Genomic DNA, 22,502 nt, shown 5'->3' with positions numbered 1-22,502 from the left:
TCACCTGTTAAAAAAACAAACAAATCAAGACTTCAAAGTGGCCCAAATTTTAAAGTGGATTACAAATAATAGCTGAAGCCAACCCAAGAAGACTTAGAAACAACACAAAAAAACTAGAGACAGACAACACCAAGCCTAGACTCAACCAGCTCTACAAAGAAAACACCCAGATACCCAGGCACAATGAGAAGACAAAAAAGTGCAATCCAAATGAAACCACAAGAGAGACCTTCAGGAGATGAACTGAGTGATATGGAAATAATCAAACTTCCCGATGCGGAGTTTAAAATAATGATTGTAAGGATGCTTAGGGATCTTAGAACAACAATGGATGGTCATCACAAACACCTAAATAAAGAAATAGCAAGTATAAAAAAGGATATAGAAATATTAAAAAAGAATCAGTCGGAGATGACAAATACAATATCAGAAATGAAGACCCATTGTGGATACAGCTGAGGATCGAATCAGCGAGTTGGAGGACAACTGGAATGAAGGCATGAAAGCAGAGAAGAAAAGAGAAAAGAGACTCAAAAAGTCAGAGGAAACTCTTAGAGAGCTCTGTGACAACATGAAGAGAAATAACATCCGCATCATAGGGGTTCCTGAAGAAGAAGAAAAAGAACAAGGGATAGAGACTTTGTTCAATCATATCATAGCTGAAAACTTCCCTAAATTAATGCAAGAGAAACTCTCACAAGTCCAAGAAGCACAGAGGACTCCATTAAAGAGAAACCCAAAGAAACCTACACCAAGACACATCATAATTAAAATACCAAAGCTAAGCAATAAAGAGAAAATATTAAAAGCTGCAAGAGAAAAAAAAGTTATCACCTACAAAGGAGCCCCCATAAGGATGACATCTGACTTCTCAACAGAAACACTTGAGGCCAGAAAGGAATGGCAAGAAATATTCAAAGTAATGCAGAACAAGAACCTACAACGAAGACTACTTTATCCAGCAAGGCTATCATTTAAAATTGAAGGAGAAATAAAAAGTTTCCCAGACAAAAAAAACTCAAGGAATTCATTACAACCAAACCAATGCTGCAGGAAATGTTAAGGGGCATGGTGTAAACAGACCAAAGTGGGAAAAGAATATAGCAAAAGAGAAATACAGCTTTAAAGAATAAAATGGCAATAAACAATTACGTGTCAATAATAACCCTAAATGTAAATAGATTAAATGATCCAATCAAAAGACATAGGGTAGCTGCATGGATAAGCAAACAGGACCCGTACATATGCTGTCTACAAGAGACATACCTTAAAACAAAAGATGCACATAGGTTGAAGGTAAAAGGATGGAAAAAAACATTTCATGCAAATGAAAATGAAAAAAAAGCTGGGGTAGCAATACTTATATCAGACAAAATGGACTTTAAAACAAAGAACATAGTAAGAGATAAAGAAGGCCACTACATAATGATAAAGGGAGCAATCCAACTGGAAGATATAACTATTATAAATATCTACGCTCCTAATATAGGAGCACCTAAATATACAAAGCAGACTTTGATGGATATAAAGAGCAAGATCAACAGCAACACTATAATAGTAGGGGATTTTAATACCCCATTAACATCACTAGATAGATCCTCAAGAAAGAAACTTAACAAAGAAACAGCAGACTTAAAGGAACACTAGATCAACTCGATTTAATAGATATCTACAGAACCTTTCACTCTAAAGCAGCAGAATATACATTCTTTTCAAGTGCTCATGGTACATTCTCTAGGATAGACCACATACATGTTAGGGCACAAAAGTGGTCTCAACAAATTTAAGAAGTTTGAAATCATATCAAACACTTTCTCTGATTACAATGGCATGAAACTAGTAATCAACCACAACAGAAAAGCTCAAAAATTCTCAAACACATGGAAACTAAATAGCAGGTTGTTAAATAACGAATGGATTAAGAATGAGATCAAAGAAGAAATAAAAAATTCCTAGAAACGAATGATAACGAGCATTTAACAACTCAAAATTTATGGGACACAGCAAAAGCAGTACTGAGAGGGAAGTTCATAGCACTACAGGCACACTTTAAGAAGCTAGAAAAAGCTCAAATAAACAACTTAACCCTGCTTCTAAAAGAACTAGAAAAAGAACAGCAAGTAAAGCATAAATGTAGTAGAAGGAAGGAAATAATAAAGATCAGAGCAGAGGCCCTGGCCAGTTGGCTCAGCGGTAGAGCGTCGGCCTGTCGTGCGGGGGACCCGGGTTCGATTCCCGGCCAATGCACATAGGAGAAGCGCCCATTTGCTTCTCCACCCCCCACCCCCTCCTTCCTCTCTGTCTCTCTCTTCCCCTCCCGCAGCCAAGGCTCCATTGGAGCAAAGATGGCCCGGGCGCTGGGGACGGCTCCTTGGCCTCTGCCCCAGGCGCTAGAGTGGCTCTGGTTGTGGCAAAGCGATGCCCCGGAGGGGCAGAGCATCGCCCTCTGGAGGGCAGAGCGTCGCCCCTAGTGGGCATGCTGGGTGGATCCTGGTTGGGCGCATAGGGAGTCTGTCTGATTGTCTCTCCCCATTTCCAGCTTCAGAAAAATACAAAAAAAAAAAAAAAAAGATCAGAGCAGAAATAAATGACATAGAGACTAAAGAAACAATACAGAGGATCAATGAAACTAGGAGCTGGTTTTTTGAAAAGGTAAACAAAATTGATAAAAGGTAAACCTTTAACTAGATTCACCAAGAAAAAGAGAGAGAGGACTCAAATAAATAAAATTAGAAATGAGAGGGGAGAAATAACAACTGACACAACAGAAATACAAAGGATTGTAAGAAAATACTATGAAGAACTGTATGCCAAAAAACTAGACAACCTAGATGAAATGGATAAATTCCTTGAAACATACAATCTTCCAAAAATCAGTCTGGAAGAATCAGAAAACCAAATGAGATAAAAACAGTTATCAAAAAACTCCCAACAAAGAAAAGTCCTGGGCCAGATTGCTTCACAAGTGAATTCTACCAACTATTCAAAGAAGAACTAACTCCTATCCTTCTCAAGCTATTTCAAAAAATTCAAGAGGAAGGAAGACTTCCAAGCTCCTTTTATGAGGGGAGCATAATTCTGATTCCAAAACCAGGCAAAGACAACACAAAGAAAGAAAATTATAGGCCAATATCCCTGATGAATATAGAAGCTAAAATCCTCAACAAAATATTAGCAAACCGGATCCAACAATATATAGAAAATATCATACACCACGATCAAGTGGGATTTATTCTTGGGAGGCAAGGCTGGTACAATATTCACAAATCAATCAATGTTATTCATCATATAAATGAAAGGAAGGAGAAAAACCACATGACAATTTCAATAGATGCAGAAAAAGCATTTGATAAAATCCAGCACCCATTCATGATCAAAACTCTCAGCAAAGTGGGAATACAGGCAACATACCTCAACATGATAAAAGCCATCTATGAGAAACCCACAGCCAACATCATACTCAATGGGCAAAAATTAAAAGCAATATCCTTAAGATCAGGAATAAGGCAGGGGTGCCCCCTTTCACCGCTCTTATTCAACATAGTCCGGAAGTCCTAGCCACAGCAATCAGACAAGAAGAAGAAATACAAGGCATTCAATTTGGAAAAGAAGAAATAAAGCTATCATTATTTGCAGATGATATGATATTGTATATAGAAAATCCTAAAGTCTCAGTCAAAAAACTACTGGACCTGATAAATGAATTCAGCAAGGTGGCAGGATATAAAATTAATACTCAGAAATCAGAGGCATTTTTATACACCAACAATGAACAATCAGAAAGAGAAATTAAGGAAACAATCCCATTCACTATTGCAACCAAAAAACTAAAGTACCTAGGAGTACATTTAACCAAGGAGACTAAAGACTTGTACTCGGAAAATTATAAAACATTGATAAAAGAAATTAAGGAAGATACAAACAAGTGGAAGCATATACCATGCTCATGGTTAGGAAGAATAAACATCATTAAAATGTCTATATTACCCAAAGTAATTTATAAATTCAATGCAATATCAATTAAAATACCAGTGACATACTTTAAAGATATAGATCACATATTCCAAAATTTTATATGGAACCAAAAGACAACACGAATAGCCTGAGCAATCTTAAAAAAGAAGAATAAAGCGGGAGGTATCACACTTCCAGATATCAAGTTATACTACAAGGCCATTGTACTCAAAACAGCCTGGTACTGGCATAAGAACTGGCACATAGATCAATGGAACAGAACAGAGAACCCAGAAATAAACCCACAGCTCTATGGACAACTGATATTTGACAAAGGAGGTAAGGAAATACAATGGAGTAAAGACAGCCTCTTCAACAAATGGTGTTGGGAAAATTGGACAACAACCTGCTAAAAAATGAAACTAGACCACCAACTTACACCATTCACAAAAATAAACTCAAAATGGATAAAAGACTTAAATGTAAGGTGTGAAACCATAAGCATCTGAGAAGAAAACATAGGCAGTAAGCTCTCTGACATCTCGCGCAGCGATATATTTGCTGATTTATCTCCATGGGCAAGTGAAATAAAAGACAGGATAAACAAATGGGACTATATCAAATTAAAAGCTTTTGCACAGCCAAAGACAATAAGAACAGCATAAAAAGACAAACTACACAATGGGAGAACATATTTGACAGTATGTCTGATAAGGGGTTAATAACCAAAATTTATAAAGAACTTGTAAATCTCAACACCAGAAAGACAAACAATCCAATCAAAAAATGGGCAAAAGAAATGAATAGATACTTCTCCAAAGAGGATATACAGATGGCCAATAGGCATATGAAAAAATGCTCAACATCATTAATCATTAGAGAAATGCAAATTAAAACCACAATGAGATATCACCTCACACCAGGCAGAATGGCGCTCATCAACAAAACAACACAGAATAAGTGCTGGCGAGGATGTGGAGAAAAGGGAACCCTCCTGCATTGCTGGTGGGAATGCAGACTGGTGCAGCCTCTGTGGAAAACAGTATGGAGATTCCTCAAAAAATTGAAAATCGAACTGCCTTTTGACCCAGCCATTCCACTTTTAGGAATATACCCCAAGGACACCATAGAATGGTTCCAGAAGGAGAAATGCACCCCAATGTTTATGGCAGCATTGTTCACAATAGCAAAGATCTGGAAACAGCCCAAGTGTCTGTCAGAGGATGAGTGGATTAAAAAGCTTTGGTACATATATACTATGGAATACTACTCAGCCATAAGAAATGATGACATCAGATCATTTACAATAACATGGATGGACCTTGATAACATTATACAGAGTGAAATAAGTAAATTAGAAAAAAACTAAGAACTATATGAACCAATGCATAGATGGGACATAAAAATGAGACTTAGAGACATGGACAAGAATGTGATGGTAAAAGGGCGTGGGGTGGAGGGGTGGGGAAGCGGTGAGGAAGGAGAGGGAGGGAGTGGGGGGAGGGAAGGGGCACAAAGAAAACCAGATAGAAGGTGACAGAGGACGATTTGACTTTGAGTGAGGGGTATGCAGCATAATCAAAGGTCAAAATAATCTGGAGATGTTTTCTCGGAACATATATACCCTGATTTATCAATGTCACTGCATTAAAATTAATAAAAATAAGATTTTTAAAAAAAGTTGCTAAAAGATTAGATCTTTTAAAAAATTTTATTTAGACAATTAATTTTAATGGGGTGACATTGATCAATTAGAGTACATAGATTCAGAGAGAACATCTCCAGATCATTTTGACATTTGATTTTGTTGTATACCCATCACCCAAAGTCAAATTGTCCTCCGTCACCTTTTATTTGTTTTTTTTTTATGCCCCTCCCCTCCCCTAACCCCTTCCTCTCCTCCCTCCCCCTCCTCCTGGTAACCACTGCACTCTTGTCCATGTCCATGAGTAGATCTTAAAATTTTTCATCATAAGAAAAAGAATTGTAACTATGTGAGGTGATGAATGTTAACTGAACTTATTTTAGTAATCATTTTATAATATATATAGATATCAAATCATTATGTTATACACCTTAAACTAATAGAATATCATATGTTCGTTATGCCTTAATAAAACTGGAAAAAAAAACATTTTGAGCTTGGCTTTCTTCATCTGTATGTGAAAATAGAATCCTCCACAAGTGGGTGTTATAAGAGTTAAGTAAAATTATGTGCATTCAGTACAGTGCCCACCATGCAGTGTATACCTAATAGGTACAATTTCTTTTTCTTCTTTGAGATCACATATTGGCCTGTTTTCCAAAGTTTGGAACTCAGATTCTACAATTGTTTAATGGGCATGTTTGACATAAGACTTCTGTGGTAAATAATTTTGGGAAACACTGGGGTTAAGTTAGATTTGATAGATTTTGCCTTAGAATCTTGAATACACTGTGCTTCTCTAGCAGAATATACCAGCCAAATTTCCCCTAATATATTTGACAGCAGATGTCTGCCTTGCATGCAGTGTTTATAAAATCTTGGATTAAAGGATCATGTGCACAATTTAACTCCTCTTTATGCAGACCTCAAAGTAAAGCTTCCATGTTATTGATTGATATCTCAAGATAAATTGTTTTTTTAACTATATATATATATATATATATATTTTGCCAATTACGTACCCATATAAATCAGGATTTCTCAGTTCTATGCAATCAAAACAAAATAAGAAATTAAATTGAATGTTAAGGATGAAATAAAATTGAGAATCATAAAACATAATTTCAGATTTTGTGTATTTAACAAAACATTCTTATTCTTCTCAGTTAACTTTATAAAAATTTAACGCTATAAGCTTGAACAAAAGTATATAAAATTATTAAATTTAAAAACTGGAATTAAAATTTTACCTTCAGTATGAAGTAGTAAACTGTTCCAAATAGCAGGACTCTAAAATGTATGTATATACATAAAACCCAAACTGAAGGCTTTGGAGACTGAACAAAGGCATTTTAAAGAGAAATCGACAGTTGAAGTGAGGGAACCAAGTAGAGTGAGTTCCTTGTGTTTTGTGATTTTGGTTTGAAAGCGCCCACAATCAGGATACAGGTGGCAAGAAGTGACTAGAAATTTTGATTGAAAACCCTGCCAATTGTTTTGGCCAAATGAACCAGGTGAAGGAACACTGGAGTCACTAGAGCCACCAGAGAGTTCGAAAAAAAAAAATAATAATTAAAAGAAGAAATCAAAGGAAAGGGAAGTCCTAAGTCAATGTTTAAACTCAGAGTTTCTAGATAACCTCAAAACCATGCGTGGGTGAGGCAACTGAAAACATCTTATAACAAAGTCGTAAATACCGGACCTGAACTATGAACTTCCACCTATCACAGGTAAAGCCGTGTGTAGTTTCACTATAAACAAGTTAAGCACCCACTAAAACAAAACAAAATAAAATAAATAAAAACACCAACTCTTTGGAGCAATATAACAAAATACAGAATCTACAAAATAAAACATTTACAATGATCAAAATACAAATCAACAAATATTACTCACCATATTAAGAGTCAGAAAAATATAAACCTATCTTGTAGGGAAAAAAAATGTCAACAGATGCCCAACCCTGAGATAACCTGATACTGAGATAAGGATTTTATTTATTTATTTATTTATTTATTTATTTATTTATTTATTTATTTTTTCTTTTCCCTGTATTTTTCTGAAGCCGGAAACGGGGAGAGACAGTCAAACAGACTCCTGCCTGCGCCCGACCGGGATCCACCCAGCACGCCCACCAGGGGGCGACGCTCTGCCCACAAGGGGGCGATGCTCTGCCCATCGGGGCGTCGCTCTGTTGCGACCAGAGCCACTCTAGCACCTGGGGCAGAGGCCGAGGAGCCATCCCCAGCGCCCGGGCCATCTTTGCTCCAGTGGAGCCTCGGCTGCGGGAGGGGAAGAGAGAGACAGAGAGGAAGGAGAGGGGGAGGGGTGGAGAAGCAGATGGGCGCTTCTCCTGTGTGCCCTGGTTGGGAATTGAACCTGGGAATTCTGCACGCCAGGCCGACGCTCTACCACTGAGCCAACTGGCCAGGGCGTGAGATAAGGATTTTAAAGAAGGCATACTAACTAAATGAGATAATGTTAACATGCCTTAAAGATTTTAAAAATAGGAATTTTAGCAAAGAAATATAAAATGTAAGAAAATAACCAAATGGAAATTTTAAAAAATATATACTATCAAATTAAAAATTCACTGAAATAACTTACTGGCAGAATGAAAATGATAGAGGAAGTAGAGAGTGACTCTGAAGATAGATTACTGAAATTATGCATTTTGAAGAAAAATTAAAAATTGTTTTTAAGTTAATAGCACCTGCAAGACCAGTACAAAATTTCAAAAGGTCTGACTTATGGGTATTTGGAGTTCCAAAAGGAAAGGAAAGAGATAATAGGACAGAAAAATATTTAAAGATGTAATGGCTAAAGTTTTCTCATAGTGTGTAATGAAAAATAAACCAATTCAAGAAGCACTGAATTCCAAATAGTATACATAAATTTGATGATAATGACAATTAAGTACATTATACTGAAATTGCTAAAAACCAAAGATAAAGAAAAAATCTTGAAAATAACCAGAGGAGAAATAAATTTTTATAAATGTTTCTCCTTAGGCCTTTCTCCTTGGCTTATAGATGGCCATCTTCTCTCAGTGTCTTCACATGTTTGGCCCTCTGTGTCCTAATCTTCTCTTCATATAAGGAGTTTAAGAATCCAACATATGGGCCCTGGCTGGTGGCTCAGTGGATAGAGCGTCAGTTCAGTATGGACTGCCCAGGTCCAATTCTCAGTCAGGGCACACAGGAGAAACAACCATCTGCTTCTCCCCTCTCTCCCCTTCCTCTTCCTCTTCCCCTCCCACAGCCAGTGGCCTGATTGATCCAAGCATGTTGGCCTCAGGCAATAAAAATAGGTTGGTACTCACCATTGGCCCTTGACAGGGTTCCTGGGTGGATCCCAGTTGGGGTACATGTGGGAGTTTGGCTCACTATCTCCCCTCTTTTCATCTAAAAAAAAATCAACATATAAATTTTGGATAGGACACAATCTCATAATACTCTTCTCTCTGATACGTAAAATTCATGTCCTTCTTGCACACAAAATTAATTCTCTGAAACTGTGGTGACTGGCTTATCTGCACATAAAGCTGACTGCCATCAGAGAACTAGAAAACTTCAAATCTCTGGGGATAATTGTCTTGTCAAAACAAAACAAAACAAACAACAATAACAAAAAAACTGACTTTATTAAAAGAGATTCTGAGGTTTAAAAAAATCTATCTGAGGTTTAAAAAAATCTCTGAGACCACTAAGTTCTATGTGTAGACAATGGACTGCTAAAACAGCTTAGTCCCCCTAACCTCAGAACATTTTGCCCAGTACCTATTTCAGACATGGCCAAAAAGAAAAATGGAAAAGTACTAATCTCCTGAGGTCAGAGCCAAACACAATGAAGAATAAAGTACAAGGGAACTATTCTCTAAGTGTAGGGTCCGAGCATAATTTAGGCACACTCTCCACTACTGAAGTAGGGACCTTAGAGGCTTTTGCCCAGTGGGATTTCAGATTTACTATGGAACACTGCTATGTGTCTTCCATAGTTTTCCTTTTCAAATGGGACTGTTTGTTGTGGTTTTTCTATTCTGTTATATATCGGGTGTGTGGAGGACAGATAATTTGTCTTTTTAGTACAGAGGTATCCAGATCAAGAGAAGCCACATCTGGACCTAATTAAGAGACGATCTTACATAGTGTTCTGATGAAGAGATTGATGCTTATTACTCAGTGTTATGAACTGTGTCCCTTTAAAATTCACATTAAAATCCTAACACCTGTACTTTAGAATGTGACTGTGTTTGGAGATAGGGTCTTTAAAGAGGTAATTAAGGTAAAATGAGATAATATAGGTGGGCCCTTATCTAGTATGACCACTGGCCTCATAAGAAGAAATTAAGACATAGTCAAGCAAGAGAAAAGACCACGGGAAACACAGGGAGAAGGTAATCATCTACAAGCCAAAGAGAGGCCTTGAGAGAAATCAACCCTGCTGACATCTTGCTCTTGGACTTCTAGCTTCCAGAACTGTGTAAAAATAAATTTCTGTTGTTTCACCAACAAATATAAGTCTTAGTATTTGTTGTGGTAACTAGCAAATTAACCCATCTGGATATACAGCACTTTGTATTTTCTGCAGTGGATAGATAGACTTTTGGGGTGACTCCTTCAGGAGGAGTGTGTGTGTATGCTGTGGGCACAAAAGGGAGTAAAGAAAAAATTTTCAGTAGAAGGACTGGTCTTATAGTCATTAGGGCTGTTTATTGATATTTCTGGCTCTTCTCTGTATTGGTCATCTGTTTCTAGGTTATGCTGCTATAACAAACACTAACTTCAAACTATCAGTGGTGTACAACAACACAAATTTATTTCTCAGGCCTGTTACATGTGAGCTGTAGGTAGAACATGGCTCCACTTCATGTACTTTCCTCATTCTAGAATTCAGGCTCCAGAAACAGCTCTTATTTGGGATATATTCTTGTGACAAAGGGAAAACCACAACACGAAACCATTTAGTAGCTCTCAATTTTCTGCTCAAATGTGACACATATCACTTTCGCTGATATCTAATTGGCCAAGCCTGATATTAAGGAGGTAAGGAATTTTACCTGACCCATAATCAGATGACAATGGCAGGGAATACATGTATAATCTCCTTACCAGAGGGCAGCATGGAATTGGTAGCAACCATACAATCCAAGCACACAGCTTAATCGCACAACTTAACTCTCTTTGTTGTTAAGTGCTTAGGCAGATTCAGTGTTCATAAACGTTATGTGCGATGCTTCCAGGAAGAAACCTTTAAAGAACATTCCATGATATATTACTTTCCTCTCTCCCTGCTATGGGGGAAAATCTGGGAATGCTCAGTATACCTGTGTTTCCGATGGAAAGGGTGAAGCAGAGCTCTTGAAGGCCAACTCATGATAGACATGTGAAGTTACTAAGATTTTAGAGTTGTTTGTTACCATAACTCATTCATTCTGAAAAAGGTAAAAGAGATCTGAAAATCATGGCCTTAAAAAAAAAAACAACTACCTGTGTCATGTGCACAATAGGTGCTTAGCAGTTTATCTCTCATGTTCCTTTTCTAAGTACAACTGCTCTCCTTTCTGACAATGATCCTGATTATTGTGATAATCACATCCTTCTCTGAACCACTATTTATGGTAGAAGATACCTGATAAGGTCTTTTGCATATCACACCTTTTGAAGGAACTTCCCCTTTTCTCTCCATTTCTGTGATTCTAGTAGAAGTTGCCATGTAATATGACAACATTGATGAAACAGGGAGGGGCATGCAAGATGGAGTCAGTGAATTTCTTCCAGGGAATTTCTTTGGGAACAAGAGAGATAAATAGGCTTCTCTGCGTGTGCACCTGGACAGTAACATGTCCAACTTGGGCCAGGGGGCTGGCCAGTATTCACCATAGTATTATTATTGCTAGTAATAGTCTGCAAAGCAATATACCGCAGTCTTAGGGAGAACCAAATAGATGAACAGCGGAGATAAAAGAAGCGAGTCAGAAGTATTTGAGTTCCTGAATCCAATTTTACCTTGGTAATACCTGGAGTAGCCAAAGGTATATATATCAGGCATCCTCAAATTATGGACCACAGGCCAGATTTGGCCTGCTGCCTGTTTTTGTGAATAAAGTTTTATTGGAACAGACACAAATCCATTTGTTTACATATGGCTATTTTTGTGCTACAGTATCAGAGCTGAAAAGTGGTTGCAAGAGAGGCATTATAGCCTGGGAAACCTAAAATATTTATTATCTGGCCTTTTTCAGAAAAAGTTTGCTGACCCTTGGTATATATATTATCTCATCCTTTAAATAAATGTACATTTTCAAAATTAATATAGGAAATATATAAGTAAACATCTCATACATAAATATAAAAATATATATTGATAAATAAACATAGTTTTCATGTGTAATAGTGCAGGATCAAAAAGATTGGAGAGTCAATGATATACCTTTAAAAGAAAAGATTGTAGAGCACTGTTATAGGCAATAATGGGTCCTCAGAAGTATTTGATCAAAGCAATGGCATAATCAGATTAGCGGGACAACCCTAGTGTCTGCTTGAATGCTTATTTGTGCAGCAGCAGGAGAGAAAGTTAATAAACTTGATAGGAACCTTTTGCAATGCAGATAAAATAAACTGGGTAGAGAGATGGTAGTTGGGATGGAGAGGAGGGGAGTCACACAAGTGACTCAGATGTGGCCTTTCAGCAGTCATTCACCTACAGATGACAAACTCCAGGTTTGGGGGAACAGATTGTTTGGCTACAAGAAACCATCAATAATGATTTCCGTGGTCATCCCATCTTGGCCCAGACCCCATTTCAACCAAGTTATTAATACACACATTATTCTTCTTAAAGAAATAGAGAAATGCATTCCAGATTGCCAAAGGAAAAATTTCCCTATGATTTATACTGAAATGTTCCTGGAACTTTTTTTTCCCCCCAATCATCCATCTTCAAGAAATACTAAAGACAAATATTTCATGAATCCAGAGGTGCTTCTGACCAGCATCTGGAGATGATCTTGAGAATACAAATCTGTTATCATTTTTCACCACAGGCCTCAACTGTCAGAACATGTAACAACAACATAACCAGCCAGGGGGCTGGAAGCATGTAGTTAACCACTGTCGCAGGAGGCAGCAGAAATGGAGGTGTATCTGCCCATACTTCCCCCGTGCTTACTCTTCGTGGCTAGGCTGCATCCCTTTTCCCTACAAATGTTGGAATGCTAAAGTCACTCTCCAAGGGTGTGATGTCTTTTTAAATTGTCACATGGAAAGACGACTTGACGCAATAGAAAGTGTATAAGCTAAGAAGTCAATCAGATCTGAGTGTGATTCTTGGTTTTCCCACTTAATGTCTGTGTGACTTAATGTCTGTGTGTCTTAGCTTTGCTCAACACAATTTCCACATCAGTAAAATGAACTTGTCTATAATGTGATAACATAGGTACAGTTATCAGCATAGTGCTTGGCATAGCCTAAAGGTTGCTGTGAGTATCATTTTAAAAACATTCTCTTGTTACCGCTACACATTCACCAGATGGTTAAATAAAATAGAAAATACCGATTATTGGTGAGAATATAAAGCAGAGTTCTCATACATTGCTAGTTAGAGTCTAAAATTAATACAACCTACTTTGGCAGTACCTATTAAGCTGAACACAACCCAGCACTCAGCAATTCCACTCCTAGGTATGTACCCAAAATAAATACTTACATATGTTCGCCGAAAACATGAACCATAATGTTCAAAAGAGCATTCTTCATAATAGCATTCAACTGGAAATTATTCAGACACTCATCAATAATATAGTCCAGAACTCAGCAAAAAAATTTTGTAACAGGCCAGATAATAAACATTTTAGACACTGTGGGCCAGGAAACAAAATCAAGTTAAAATTGCATCACTTCTATTTTCAGAACCCCAACAACAGTACCCAGCAACAGAATGCTACATCACATCTCTGTTGCAACTACTTAACTGCCATTGGAATGTGAGAGCAGCCGTAGATAACAGGAAAAGGAACAAGCAGGGTGTGCTCCAATAAAACGTCATATGTGGACACATATTTAAATTTCATATAATTTTTGTTTGCCATGAAATATTATTCTTTTGATTTTTTAAAGCATTTAAAAATGTACAAATCATTCTTAGCTTGCATGCTGTACAGAAATAGGAGGTGGGCCAAGTTTGGAGTTGGTTTGCCAACCTCTGGTACAGTGGATAAATAAATTATGAAAAAGTACAAGATTACATTTATGCAAACTACAAAAGCAGGCCAAACGAATCTAGGCTTCTATAAGTCAACACAGCAGTGACTGAATGAGGGGTCGAGACAGAAAGGCAGAACAAAGGGGATTCTGGGTGAATGGTAATGTCTGCCTTTTCATTTAGTTTGTTTCATTTATAAAATTCAACAGGCTATATCTTAAAGTATGTGCATTTCTCTGTAAATATTATACTTTAAGAAACATGGAAACTAACAAACAACTCTTCTTAGAGCAGCCTTCTCTACCTCACATCTAACATGTAACAGGTATGCCTTCCCCATTATAGTTACCTTAGTTACAATTCCAGAGAATCTGCAACACCAGTTGGTCCCTTGGTTTATGGAACAATAGGCTGAGGTGCACACTGAAACCCTGTACTTAGGAATGGAGAACTGAGTTTAACGCCTCTGTTGATTAATTGCTATGGGCAAAACACTTAGTCTTTGTGAATTTTCATTTTTGTCTGGAAAATGGGAAAATAAGTCTTCATTTAAACATTTAATATAAAGTTTACTCTTAAGGAGGGAGAGGGTTAGGGGGAGGGGAAGGGGCACAAAGAAAACTAGATAGAGGGTGACGGAGGACAATCTGACTCTGGGCGAGGGGTATGCAATATAATTTAATGACAAGATAACCTAGACATGTTTTCTTTGAATATATGTACCCTGAATTATTAATGTCATCCCATTAACATTAATAAAAATTTATTTAAAAACAAAAACAAAAACAAACAAAAAAAAAGTTTACTCTTAGTTAAGAGGAATTGCTCTGTTAAACACTATACAAATTATCACCACCTATGTCATTTTTTACTTAACCACCCACCACCCACAATGATAAAGTTTGAATCCACCTATCTTTTTTTTTCCTCAGCCTTCCTTTTCTCTACTTTAAGAGACTATACAGCATAATGGTTAGAGACATAGACTCACAGTTCAAATCTTGACCCTGCCACTTGTCCTGTAGCTTCTTTGCGCCTCAGTGTCCTTACTGGTAAACTATCTACTTCATGTGGCTCCTCTAGAGGGTCTGGTCACCAGACTCCCAGACGGTCCCAGTAAGCCCTGTCTCACGGTATTCACGCCATTGTGTAGGGCTGTCCCATATTGTATGGACAATAGGATGTGGCACAAGTGAAGACATTTCACTTCTGAGGTCAGGTTATGATAGGCTGTAGTTTTTGCCTCAGGTGATGTTTCTGTCTTGGATCACTCACTTCCGGGTAGCCAGCCTTATGGTGAGGCATGCGTGGTGAGAAACTGAGGCCTGTCAAAAACAAAAAACAAAAGCAAAAACAAAAATACAAGAATGATTTTGGATGTGGATTCTCCAGCTTTAGATAAGTTTTGTAAATGACTGCAACCCTGTCAGCTTGTCTGCAACCTCATAAAAAACCCTGAGCCAAATCAACTTCGTAAGCTGTTTCCAGATGCCTCATCCCCAGAAACTGTTTCATAATCAGTAACCTTAAAACAATGAGCAGGGCCTGATGCGTACTAAGTATGCAACAAAATAGGGGCTCTCTCTCCCGTCTGCTCCCTGAAAGCTGGCACTTCTGCATCTGAAAGGCCATCGCCCTTGTTGCCACACTGTGTTAAGGAACAGACAGTGTCAATGGGTCACGCACGGGCAGTTTTGCCTCCTTTCCCTGGCCCCATAAAGACAAAATACAATCAGGTGTCTTCTGTCTGAAGAGCACTGGCAGTGTGGTTGGGAGTTCTACAGAAGTACTCTCCCTCTTGTAAGCTTTCCTCAAGGGACCTCATGGGCTCTGCCCCTCCAAGCCTCCCTGCTGCCCTCTGGTCTTTGTTGCATAGTCTATTCTTCAGGTTTCTTTCTTGTTTTCTCATTTTCCTTGGTCATGTTGATGATTCAGATTCTCCTTCTTTGGGATGTGGACATTTATTCCTTAAAAAATTTCTTGAGCCTGACCAGGTGGTACAGTGGATAGAGCATCAAACTGGGACATAGAGGACCCAAGTTCAAAACCCCAAGGTTGCTGGCTTGAGTGCGGGCTCGCCAGCTTGAGCACAGGGTCACTGGCTTGAGCTGGGATCATAGACATGACCCCATGGTTGCTGGTTTGAGCCCAAAAGTCACTGGCTTGAGGCCCAAGGTCACTGGCTTGAGCAAGGAGACACTTGCTCTGCTGTATCCCCCCCCCCCCACTCAGTCAAGGCACATATGAGAAAGCAATCAATGAACAACTAAGGTGCCTGAATGAAGACTTGATGCTTCTCATTTCTCTCCCTTCCTGTCTATCTGTTCCCTATCTGTCCCTGTCTCTGTCACACACACACACACACACACACACACACACACACACACACACACACATTATTGAAGTTATTGGGGTGATATTGGTTAATAAAATATCGATTTCAAGTGTGTAATTCTGTAACACATCATCTGTACATTGCACTGTGTGATCAACATCCCAAGCAGGTCTCCTCCCATCACCCTCTATCAGTCCTCTATCCTCCTTCACATCTTCCCTTTTTGTTCCCTTTTGCCCTGGGCTGCATAGTATCAGGTCAGAAGTCAACAGGCTTTTCCACAAGTAGAGGTTGAGATGGAGTCAGAAGCATAAGCATTTTATTGAGGGTAATGACTAAGACAGCTAATAGGCAGAGAAAGCAGGATTGGTCAGGGACAGTCTCAGATTGTGAAGTAGATCTGATGTCTGGGAGAGGAGGGAGATGTGAGGCTGAGTCAGGACAGCCTCAGATCAAAATCCAGGTAGGTCTGACCACGTCACTGATCCAACAGCAAGCTGTAGATCAAAGAGGAGTCCAAACTCAGGCTGAAATGAGCATGTCCCAGTACTTTTGCTATGCCCAGTCATTAGTGAGGGCTCCCTGGAAATCATGGGGCCTTGCCTAGAAAGCTGAGATGGATCCTAAAGGTGCTAATAGCTGAACGCTATCAGCTCTCAGCTTCTTACAGCTGAACGCCACATTCTTTCTTGAAGGGAGGTTCCAGTGATGTAGTTTCATGGTTGCTAGAGCCAACTTTATTTTTATTAATGGGCCTGGCCTCCTGAGTCCAAATACCTGAGCTTCCAGCTTGCTTAGAAACAGGGATCTGATCACCCCTGAATGGAGCATCACTATGAGAAAAGAAGGGACTCATAAAAGTGTGATAAAATTAATTATCTCCAGGGCAGTCTTAGGAGACCCAGGGGCATTTGGTAGTCATCAGTCATCATGTTTTTACTAAGCATATGCTACACGTTCCGTTCTGTGCAAGATTCTTGCTGTAGGAAACCTCCAACTGTTGAATCATAAAATTGGAAGGGACTTGAATACCCAGTTGAATTTCCGTCCTATGAACAGAAACCTTTTGTAGAACATCCTACATAGGTTTAGTAGCATCTTACCTCCAGTGTTGGCAAGCATTTCATTTCAGCCATCTCTTTGGTTATTGGACAGCTTTAATTGACAGAATCTTCCCTGTTGAGTTGAATTCAAAATGCTCTTCCCACCTTTAAGCTTTGAAGTCACTTTAATTGGACTTCTAGCTTCTCATTTATTAATCTTTTACATATTTGAAGATAGTTGTCATTGTTCTAGACATACCGTCGGGGAGGAGGAGTTATTGAAGGCTTTGATTCCCTGACAGTAAAAAAAAAAAAAAAAAAAAAAAAAAAGATTCTGATTATTCTTGATCACTAGGGTCTCTTTATGACTTAAAAGACTATTAAAGCCATGAAAAATTCATGTAAAAATTCTCAAATTAAAGAGAAATCCACACAAAGTAAAAGACAATGCACTCTCTGTGAAGTGTTTTTTGTATATTTCCTCTGAAGCTCACTGGGACTCCGGAGTCGTGGGACCATCTGCTGAGCCATTGCCCATTTGTATTGAAATAAAACAGGCTCTGGCTAATTAGAAGCATGTTCCTCAAGATGAAACGGTACAAGATCTCCAACATTTCCCCATCATTAGCAATTCCTGATGTTGAGTGGACATGTTAATACAGCCCCCACTCTTCATCAGGAAAAAAATAAAGCAGGCATGATGGTTCACATACAAGAAATAATTCTTTATCCTGATACTCACCCAGCACACAGGAATTCACTAAGTACTCACTGTGCACTGGTCTCCATGGTAGAATAATGTATGTCAAAGAACCTTATATAATTCAATACTCACGAGAGCATCATGAGGCAGATTTTATTTTATTTTTTTGAGGCAGATTTTATTAGCGGCACATTCAAAATAAGGAAATCTGAGTCTCAAAGTAGTCAAGTGACTTGTTCAAGGTTATCTAACTAGTAAATGGATGAACTAGGACCTGCTGACTTGAAGCCCAGGACTCTGCTCACTCCTCAAGTTATGGGGAAATTTCTTAACAAAAGACCCATGCTTGTGTATGTAGAGTACACAACTATTTTAGCTTTGGTCACTCTAGTAGCAAACCTTGAAACAAGGATTTAGGTGAACGTGGTTTATTTTAAGAGGATAGGAGAACACCAAAAGAAGATGGTAAAGTGAGTCAGAGAAGTGAAGGTAGCCAATAAATTGTGTATTATCAAACCAGCTACCACTGTGGGTAACTGAAGCTCAGTCCTGCTGGGAAAATTCTGATAGCCTGTGCAGGACACAGGGCAGAGATAACTCACCCCTGGGGAAGGGGCTGGGTTACTTATAAACTAACTGTCAGTCATTGGTTGAGGTCTTCTAGCCGATATTAACTCCCTTGTACTAACTACCTGCCATGCAGGTGGGCAAAACATGTTTCAGAAGCTTGAAAAGGACCTCAGGTAGAGAAATTCAGGAGCTGGCAATTGAGGGTCGGGTTGGTGTGCACTGAAGTAAAGGGCAGAAGGGTGTGGGCAGAACCCGGACAGTCCCTGGTATAGAAACGAAATGCCAAATACTATGTAATCTATCAACAAACATATCTTGACCACTTACTGGGTGGGATAGCCAAAGGTGAACCACACAGACACAGACCTTCTTTCATGTGGTTTATTATCCAAGGATTAGAGCAGGGAGAACTTTCAAATAAATAGAAAATAATTATAATGTGCTAAGTGTTGGGTAGGAGAAGCAATAGACCCACTTAGTTAACCCTTACTAACAAAAAACAAACAAGTCTCATTCAATCTTACCCTTTGTCCCCTTTACCTCTGATGCTATTTTATCCCTTTTTGTCAGAGTCAAATTCCTTACAATAATGTGTTGAGAGTTCTCCAGTAGACTATAAGATCATCCGGAGTTAGAAATTTTTTCATTATCTTTAATTGTTATATAATATTTGATACATAAAAAGGAGTATATGGACTTTGGTATCAGTCAAGAGGAATTAAGTTTCTTTCTCTCCCGCTGACTACAACTGAAAACTTCCAACAAAATGCAAATACAAACAATAATAATAATAACACAAGACTGAAAGTTAACAACAGCAGGCAGATTGGGAAGGAAGTCCATTCTTGAATAATGACCAATAATGAGGATGAGTTTCAGTTTTGTTTTTTGTTCTCTTGTCTCTTTCAGCTTTGACGTAAGGGTAGAAAGAGTCCCAGACTGCAGAGAGTGTAATATAACACAATTCTGAAAAATATTCCCATGCTTTATAACCATAGGACTGGCCCCCATCCTCACCCCAGCCTTTATGCAGGAGCTAATGAGTACGAGGAATTCCCTGCTTTTTGTTTTTTTCCTCCTGGTCCTTCTTTGAGGTTGGTCCCACTTCGGAAGCTGCATGGCAGAGGTGGCGGTCATGGTGTGGACATCTAAGTACTCTAGGGACAGCCTATCTTTCTGGACAAATCAACTAGGAAAAATACCCCTGTGGTCCAAAAAGTGTAGGGGAAATTTATCTTTTCCTCTCTCATTTCTCAAAGCACTTTGTTACCAGGGTGGGTCTATTTATCAATAGCACAAGGGGTAAAATTTTGAGAGGAACCCTGATTTTTTTTTTATCTAGATGACTCAGAAAAGGAGTCAGATGGTCCCCATGAGAACCAAAGAGTGTGAGGGGAACCGCAGAGGGAAGAATTCTGGAAAAAGAATCCCTTAGTCTGTGTATGAACTTACACACCTCTCTAAATCATTGCTGAAACATACAGTTCACCCATGAAATGTATGAAACACATCTAGTAAAACATAGTCAAGTCTTTGAAGACAGAACTAACATTGGAACCATCATCCACAGAAGGTGATATAAAACTTGTGGTCTAAACCTAACTGTATTGAATATGGGCTAAAATAACAACAACAAATCAACATTCATTAGAGGATTTTAATAAGACCTGGAGTCTAACAACAAAATATTCAAAATATAATTCCAAATTACTTTACATACAAAGGATCAGGAAACTCTGGCCCACTCTAAAGGAAAAGACAATCATTAGATATCAACTTTGAAGTAATCCAGATGTTGGAATTACCAGATTTGTACTTTAAAGTAACTATTAGAACTATTCTCCATGAGGTAAAAGTGGGTACTTTTGAAATACACAGAAAGATGAAAGCTTTTAGCAGACAAATAGAAATAATAAAGAACCAAATTTAAATATTAGAACTAAAATAAATGAATCACTGTATAGTCTCAAAAATAAAATAGAGGAAAGAGAAAAAAAATTAAAAGAGCCTCAGGAAAGTGTGAGACACAGAGAATACATGTAACAATACAGTTACAAAGCAAAATAATAAAGTGAACACCCAGGAATCTATAACCAAATTTGAGAGGTAGAACAGTATTACTATACTAGCTACGCCTCTCCCATTGTCATGCCTACTTCTCAGAAGTAACTTTGCTTCTGATTTCTGTGTTTATCATTCCTTTTTGCTAGTTTTATCACATATGTATTTATTCTCCAAATAATTTATTTTTAAACATTTTTGCTAGAATAATGAATTTAGTGATTTGGCAGGCGAGAATTCTACCACTGAACCACCAATGCCCAGACGAATTTAGTGATTTGAAACTTGCCTTACAAGATGTTTAAAATTATGTAGTAATCTATAGTCATAGTTAATTTTTTCATTGTTTTATAATATTTAAGTAACTATGCTACAATTTAACAGTTATTTTCTATAGGTTAATATTGTGTTATTTCCATTTTTAATTTATTCATTTATTTATTTTGCTATAGAAGCAATGTTGCTATAATTTTTCTTTTGCTTCTTTCTTTCCTGGCACCAATTTGTATAATTTCTCAAGGGATAAACCTATTGAAATGGAAGTTCTTCTGGATCATTGGGTATATTAATATTTCATTTTATCAAAATAACAATTAACTCATTGTTGTACCTATTTTTATTCTTTTTTTCCATATCTCACTGACATGTGAAACTTAGTGATATTTTTTGTTAGTGTGGTAAGTGAAAATCATATTACAATTTGCATTTCTCAGGCATCTAAAAAGCTGCACATAATTTTATGTTTATTCGCTATATCTGTGCGACTTCTTGTGAAATGCCAGTTCCATCTTGTCCACTTTTCCTTTATGTTATTTAACTTTTCTCATTAATTTATAGCAATGTGTTTCTAGTCTTTACATTAATCCTTTGTTATTTAAAAGTATTATAGATATGTTCTCCCAGTTGGTGGCCTGTTTTTTTTTTTCCACTTTATTTATGGTATCTTAATAAATAAAAGTCTTTAATTCCAATATAGTTGAATGTATCACTTTTTCTTTTTCATTAGCATTTTTTGGTGTCTTATTTAAGAAATTCATTTTTTTATTCCATTGCCATAAAAAAATATCCCACAGAATCTGTTAGACATTTCTAAGTATTACCTGACTTGTATGTTTTTAATCTATTGGGACTAATTTTTGTTTATGCTCTGCTATGTAGGAAAGATCCAAGTTTAGCTCTGTCTATTTTGATATCTAATTGTTCTAACACCATTTAATGACTAAATCCTCTATTTATTTATTTATTTATTTATTTATTTATTGTATTTTTCTGAAGTTGGAAACAGGAGGCAGTCAGACAGACTCCCGCATGCGCCCAACTGGGATCCACCCGGTACGCCCACCAGGGGGTGATGCTCTGCCCATCTGGGGCGTCGCTCTGTTGCAACCAGAGCCATTCTAGCACCTGAGGCAGAGGTCACAGAGCCATCCTCAGCACCCGAGCAAACTTTGCTCCAGTGGAGCCTTGGCTGCGGGAGGGGAAGAGAGAGACAGAGAGGAAGGAGAGGGGGAGGGGTGGAGAAGCAGATGGACGCTTCTCCTGTGTGACCTGGCCAGGAATCGAACCCAGGACTCCTGCATGCCAGGCCGACGCTCTACTACTGAGCCAACCGGCCAGGACCTAAATCCTTTTTTAAAAAATAGTCTATTATATCCTCTGTCAGGTAAATTTTTCATATATGTGAAGATTTATTTCAGCAATCTCTATTCGAATCCTATGATTGATTTGTCTGCTCCTGCACCAATACATATTTATAGTAATCTCTCTTTTCATGAATATGGTATATCACTTCATGAATTTGTCTTCCTTTAAATTATATTTTATAAATAGCCTTTTTTATTGTTTTGTAGGAGTTCTATATATATCCAGGAGGTTTAAGGGAGTAAAATTAAGCAGAAACATTTAAAAATTATTTTATTATTTCTAATAACTGCTATATAGGTTTTTTAAAGCTTTTTATAGATAGTTATTTAATTTTCAAATATATTA

At 37.9% G+C, this 22,502-nt stretch overlaps 1 long non-coding RNA gene across 1 annotated transcript in view; it reads right to left on the bottom strand.

Moving 5' to 3' along the window:
* The window catches only part of LOC136397683 (uncharacterized), a 34,071-nt gene extending 20,682 nt beyond the window's left edge, over positions 1-13,389 (bottom strand). Inside the window, exons 1-2 of the long non-coding RNA XR_010749896.1 lie at positions 13,307-13,389; positions 8,922-9,003 (exon numbers count right to left, since the gene is read on the bottom strand). This is a non-coding gene — a long non-coding RNA (uncharacterized lncRNA). The remainder of the gene's footprint in view (positions 1-8,921; positions 9,004-13,306) is intronic.
* Between the last annotated feature and the right edge of the window lie 9,113 nt (positions 13,390-22,502).

This window comes from Saccopteryx leptura, chromosome 3 (assembly GCF_036850995.1).
Source record: "Saccopteryx leptura isolate mSacLep1 chromosome 3, mSacLep1_pri_phased_curated, whole genome shotgun sequence".
Classification (NCBI taxonomy): Eukaryota; Metazoa; Chordata; class Mammalia; order Chiroptera; family Emballonuridae; genus Saccopteryx; species Saccopteryx leptura.
The sequence above is the reverse complement of the archived record's forward strand: the minus strand, read 5'-3'. Positions and strand labels throughout refer to the sequence as shown.